Below are 7,204 nucleotides of genomic sequence, written 5' to 3'. Positions count from 1 at the left end.
TTTTTATTACATACTTGACTTTGGTACACATTTGTATGTATAAAAAGAAGACATTACTAGTTAGGAAGGTTGGTTCTTTTGCTCTTATTCTCTTAATAAAGGGATGCTCTATTTTCGTAGATTGCAAGCCTTTCTCCTTTTCTTCTTTCTTACAACTTGGTGCTATTTTGAAGGCTCATATGTTGATCTCTTTAAAGTTAATTTGGTATGAAGTCTTAAGGCTTAAGAACAACATATATATAAGTGAAGACTTGTAACGTCCCAAAATTTTATAACAAAAAATTTCAATTTTTGTATTAATAAAACCATCAACCAAACATATTTATAGAATCATAAAGAAATCCAAAGTATGTCAATAATCATCCAAAGTACATCAGAGTCAATATGGCGGAAAATCATGGTGTGTACGATGAGATCATCCCGAGCTCTTCCCATTCGCACCGAAAGTACCTGAAACATAAATTAAAAACCGTAAGCACAAAGCTTAGTAAGTTTCCCCAACATACCTTATTCCTTATATACAATGGGCCTTGCCCAACATCCATCGGGCCTCGCCCGACATCAAGCCCCACCCAGTACATATATGATTGTATCATGTAATGAGCCCCACCCAACACACTCATCAGGCCCCCTGGCATCGGGCCCCGCCCATCATACATACAAACACATACAACACATGCAAGAGTCACACTGACAGCTAGCATGCTAGTAACATTAATCTATGGGCCGACATTGGTGCCTTAACCCCCCAAACACTGTGATGTGACTCACCTCAAATAACTGATGAACCAACACACACTCGCAGGCGGCTGCTATGATGGCTCCTTAACTGAACACATACAAACTAGCTGTAATAAATAATCAGGGTAATAACCACCACTAAAGGCCCGAATCATAATCCTTATTATAAAGGGTAAAAGACCCTTTTACCCTTCTTATTCTAGGCCCAACAAGCCATGGCTCAAGTGTCACACCCCCAGACCAGAACGACGGAAACGTCCGGAGGCGGGTGACTCCATTGTACAGTATCATAACAGTTGCATATAAATAAAACATAGCAAATCCAAACATCATACATTAATATAACAAGCTTACATTGTTTTACATCATGTTCATGTTCCCAAAGCTTCCACAAAAGAGACATTAGTAAGCAAATCCAAAATATAGCAAAATAATCTTGAGTCCACGATCCACAATCTGCTTATTGGTTTCCTGAGAATACAAGTCGTTTGAAAAGCGTCAACATAAAATATGTTGGTGAGTTCATAAGCATTTTTGTATAAAACTTTGATGATAGTTTAGAAATCCAGAAAATCTGATATTTTCTTATCCAAAACAGTTGTATGACTTGTTTTAAACTCGAGTGTAGTTACATATATGTCTTAGTTAGTCGTTTTCGAAATCGTATATAATTTTTTACTCCAGAAAATCCTATATTTTCTGATGATTAAAATAGTACCTTTGAAAACCATAACACTTGTGTAGGAAAGTTTCTTTTGTACAAACCAAAACATAGTTGTTTGTAAACCAAAAGTGAAATCTGTATAAATACATTTTTGATATGTTCTAGTGAGTCGTTATAACCATACTAATACGAAGGAGTGCCCGTTATGACGTTCTTCAGGCGTCGGTTTCGTTTAAGACATTTGTCACCCTAGACTGGCCGGTCTAGCTGTAGCGAACAGCGAAGGTGCGGGGTGTCAACCCCGTATAGATCAATACACAAATTCCCGCTCTCCCTCCAGGAGACTCTAGTTATAACTCTTACAGGACTTAAAGTGTACAATATGGTATTAATATATGTACTGTGAAGATTTGTCTGACTAGAATACTAACCGATCTTTGAGCAAATCGTGAAAACCATTATTTACTAAATAGATAATAATAGCCGTACTCGTTGACTAGATATTTCGTTTCGCTACGTTTCATTTGTTAAAAATAATCCGCATTAAATATTTATCAAATCGAACCAATATTAGCGAAATCGACAAAATGGCTCTTTTCTTTATAAATTTCTAAGTGAGGTCCCATTTGTCGGAAGATGCCAAGTTATGGTTTGTGTAAAACTATGACTTCTGTGAAGTTATGACAGCAACTTTATGACATGCAAATTTTTCTGTCATAAAGGCTTTATAAGTATATTTCCTTAGTGAAATTGTTTATCTCAAATATTTGTAAATAATTACTAATAGTTTGCAAAAAGTCATTAATATGACCCTGAGTTCCAAATTTCGAAAGTTTCTAGACACAGTGTCATCATATCAAGATATATTTCAACAACTTTTAATTCTAGACAAAGAGCCATGGATCAAGGGAGTATGGTGGACATACTCAAAAAACTTGGGAGGCTCCTTTTGTAAATAGTATTCTTCATATGGTGATTAAAATATTATTTATCTTCATGTGTTTTGTAAATCCTCACGTTCACAGGGAGTTAAAATAAAATAATAATATTCAACACACACATACCAAACATACGTATACATGCAATCATTTAAGAATTTAGAACAAGAGATGACTTGTACTCTACCCCAAAAACAATAGGAACTTAGAAAAAGTGGGGTATGAAGCTCACTTTGGTTTAGTTTGCTGGAGATTTGAAGAGGTGTAAGGAGCTTCCATGTTCCAACACTTGAAAGGTTCTTTGAACTTTAGGAAATCCTATGAATAATTTTATATGTAAATATAGTGAAATCTTAGGAATGATGTGGAAAATCGCTATTCAAAGAAGATGAACACTTACCAAAGAATTCTGGAAAATTTCCTTGAAGGTAAGAACTTGGAGCTTGAAGTTGTTGAGAGCACTTCTCAGGAGCTTGCTGGAGGTAAAAGTGAGAAGTGGAATAAGGGGGAAGAAAGAGTTCACGTATTCTAGATGGAGGGATAATGAGTGACTTGACATTTGCTTGGAGGGCTGGTGGGTAAAGCTTATTTTCTAAGGATAATGTGTGTTTAACTGGGATTTGCATGGGAAAATGGAGGATTTGCATCACATCACAAAGTCAAACTCCTTATCTTCTTAGAAACCCTTTAAAAATCTTGGATATTATTTTATATAAATATGTTTAAAATAATTAATTTTGGCATAAAATAGGGGTTTAAAGGGTCTAAGATATGAAAAATATGAGTTTAGAGGTATTCCCGATGTCAAAATGCCTTAAAATGATGGAAAAGTCCGAAAATGACAAAAATCCGGAGTGAGATGTTGTTCCTGCGAGGGTCCGAAGGGTTTAGGAGGTTTCTGGAATCATATTCTAAGTTACGGAGCAAGGATTGCATTTTCCGAAGCCATTAGATAAATTCCGGAGTCATCAGTCGAAGTTCCGAAGAACTCTCTTTAGTTCCGGAGTCGACAGGCGGAGTCCGGAGGTTCGGACAGCAGATGCGAATCTAGCTAGAGAATCCGAAGCTGCCTCAAGTGAGATCTTCGGGAGCCACTTCCGGAGCAAAACCGAAGGGTCCGAAAAGGGGGGGGGGGTTCCGAAGATACACTCCTCTTGGTTCCTTAGAAGGTGTTTCAGACAAGAGATTTAGGACCAGGAGGGTTCCAGACGAGAGGTTCAGGTCCAAGATGATTCCGGACAAGAGGTTCAGGACGAGAGGATTTCGGACGAGAGGTTCAGGACGAGAGGTTCAGGTCCAAGAGGATTCCGGACGAGAGGTTCAGGTCCAAGAGGGTCCTTTTGGGTTTTCTCCTCCGGTTTTGGGCTGTTTTCGACTGAGGAAGGTACATAGAGAGATTTGGGAGAGATTTCACATACTTGGAGAGATTTCATATTCTTGGAGAGATTTGGGAGAGATTCCACATACTTGGAGAAATTTGGGAGAGATTCCACATACTTGGAGAGATTTGGGAGAGATTCCACATACTCGGAGAGATTTCACATACTTGGAGAGATTTCATATTCTTGGAGAGATTTGGGAGAGAGAGAGAGATATAGTGGGAGAGATTGAGGGAGACTTTGTCGAGAGCCTTTATTAATGTTTTTCTTCGTAGATCAAAGACTTTAGACTTAGTTACATCCCATTTTGAGTGTTATACACCCACAAAGGGCACTTATTAATGTTTTATAGTGCTGTTACTTCCCTCAATCAGATTAGGGTTTTAAATTTTGAACATTTGAAACCTTCAAGTGTTACTTTGCATTAAGATATATAGTTATACATTAGAAAACATAAAGTAACTCCTAACATATAAGCACTAGATGAGTTGACCAGTTGCCCCGTTGACCTTGAATTGACTTTGAATTGACCAGAAACTTGTCGGTTGTCACATCAAGCCTAATCGACCTTAGGCCCAAGAAATAGCTCAAAAGTACTTATGGTGAGTATGCCCCGCGTACCAGTAGTTACACCCCACGTACTAGTTTGCGTCAAAAGAGCAGAGAACCTAGACGCGTATGCTCAGCGTACGCTTGTGTACGCCCGAAGTATGCTCCAGTTAGCCAAATTGCTATTAAGCACTTAATGCTTTAAGTCCGAATGTCCAAATTGCAGATCCATGTCTTGGGGAATGTCTGAAACGATAAAGTTACTAACTTGATGTCTTTGCATGGCTCAATGAGACTCAAACACTAGATTTAGCATTCTACTTTCACCAAATGAGCATTAACCCGTGCATGGTTGATCTATAACCATCAAGATGCAAACTTTATGGACTAGGTACCTCAGAAACATCAAGAGGAGCAACCCAAAATGGATGGAGTGACATTTACTCACTAGAACTCATTCATGGAACCAAAATATGCCCAAAACTTCACTATATCTAGATCTAAGTATTGATTAACCAAATTCAAGACTTTATACCTCTATGAAGCTGAGAAATGTGAGTAAACTCTGGGTCTACAAGCTCCAACTTGACCAAGGATCCTTCACCAAGATTCTTCTTCTTCAAGGTTCAACAAACACCCACCAAAACACACATAAGGATCAAATATCTCTAAATATGTTAGGGTTTCAAAATGAGGCTTAAAGGGGCAATGTAGGCTGGTAATGAGAGAAGCTTGGGGCATAAGGTTGTTGAAATAGGGTCTAAACCCTAAAAACTAGGGTCTGTCCCCTGACCATGTATGCCCAGTGTACTTAGACGTATAATCAGCGTACGCACACAACCTCTATTTTCATTTAATGCCATTTGGGACCAATTTTGCAAACAATTTTCATACCAAGGGTTAAAATGTAAAATACCTTGAATTGAGTGGTACAAATCTCCCCCACTTGAATTAGATTTCGTCCTCAAAGTCTGTTGCCGTAAATAACTCTGGATAATGCTCCCTTATCTCGTCCTCAGGCTCCGACGTCCACTCTAAACCCTTTCGTTGCTTTCACTACAACTTCATGAGATCCACAACCTTGCTTCACAGAGTCTTCGTCCTCCTGTCAAGGATCGACACTGGTCTCTCTATATAATTCATACGATCATCCACCTAAATGTCCTCCAATGGGACCATGGTGGAATCGTTAACCAAGCATTTTCACATCTGGGAAACATGAAATATGTCGTGAATTTGATTGAGTTCCTTGGGTAGATCCAAATGATACGCAACCCTACCCAACCGTGCTAAAACCATGAAAGGACCAATGTATCGGGGGCCCAGCTTACCCCGCTTCCTGAATCAGATGACACCTTTCCAAGGTTACACCTTTAGGAGTACCATATCCCCAACTTGGAACTCTAAGTCTGATCGGCCATATCGGCGGAGCTCTTCTGTCGACTCTATGCTGGCTGAAGTTTGCCACGAAGCTGTTGAATTAGTTCCGTTATTTTGAGTACCACCTTCATACTCCCCATAACCCGTTGACCGACCTCACCCCAACATATCGGGGTCCTACACTTCCTCCCATAGAGCATCTCAAAAGGAGACCGATCAATACTAGCATGGTAACTGTTGTTATACGAAAACTCCACCAAAGGGAGATACGTATGTCTAAAGCATGTTCGCCCAAAATCCAGTACACATGTCTGAAGCATGTCTTTTAATGTCTGGATAATCTACTCGCTCTAACCATTAGTCTAAGGTGGAAAGTCGTGCTAAAATGCAGACGAATACCCAATTCCTCATGGGATCGTTCCCAAAACCTATAAATAAATTGAACATGCCTATTAGAAACCACCAAAACCGACACCCCATGTCGTGTCACAACCTCCCGAATGTAGATGTCACACCCCCAAACCGAAAGAGCGGAAACGTTCGGGGGTGGAGAACGTCATGTGTAGTATCAACAATTGCATCATAGTAATCAAAGTAAACACAACCATTACATTGAATATATAAAAGGTATTTACATTTTTTTGATTCATATTGATATACATCAAAAGTAGCAAAATATAAATACGTGACTCTAAAGGCTCCGTCTTCTCAAAAGCTGCAGGAGTACCTGTCTATTGATTTCCTAAGAATACAAGTTATTTTGAAAGGGTAGATCAGCATTTAAGCTAGTGAGTTCATAAGCATTTTGATTTAGAAAAACAGGTTCTGAGTTCGTTGACAATTGTGTTATGTTTCTTCAGAAAACCTTATAATTACTGATATAATGAAAGTTAAGATAAGTATGATAATACGAGTTTCTTCTATAATCTCTTAACTCATACTAGCTATGTGTAAACCAATATCGAACAGATAGTTAATTGTATGGATCTGCCCTAAACCCACAACCAAACAAGGAACAAGAGATGGAGCGGAAACCACACATTCCACAGTCTATCGGATATTCTTCATACGTGACCCGAATGTATAAACTAAGGGATTATAGAATTAACAATGAATATTCGATGGTTGAATGATAGTCTGATTGTTTGTAAAAATACTGATGTTTGTCCGGGAAAATCCTATATTTTCCCCCTGAATGTATGTTGTCGCTTTAATTGTTCCATAACTAAAAAATACAAGTATTTTCCATACTTATATTATTAAAGCATTGTTCATGAAAAGTATATAACTACGTAAATATATCGTTGCTATCTACTTGCAAGTTTTATGACCATACTAACTGATACGACGTGAATCGGACGCCAATATCCTTTATAACTTTGTCACCCGTAGACCTACCGGTCCTACTGTAGCTAACAGCAAGGTGCGGGATTGTCAGTCCCGTATAGATCTATACACAAAATCACGCTCTCCCTCGAGGAGACTCTGGTTCATAAGGGTAGTCTTCCACTAGTACATGTAATTGTACCCAAAGACGTGTCTCTCAAACTAGA

The sequence above is a fragment of the Lactuca virosa genome, chromosome 1 (genome assembly GCF_052849685.1).
Source record: "Lactuca virosa cultivar CGN04683 chromosome 1, Lactuca_virosa_CGN04683_v6, whole genome shotgun sequence".
Lineage (NCBI taxonomy): Eukaryota > Viridiplantae > Streptophyta > Magnoliopsida > Asterales > Asteraceae > Lactuca > Lactuca virosa.
Note: the sequence above shows the minus strand (reverse complement) of the source record.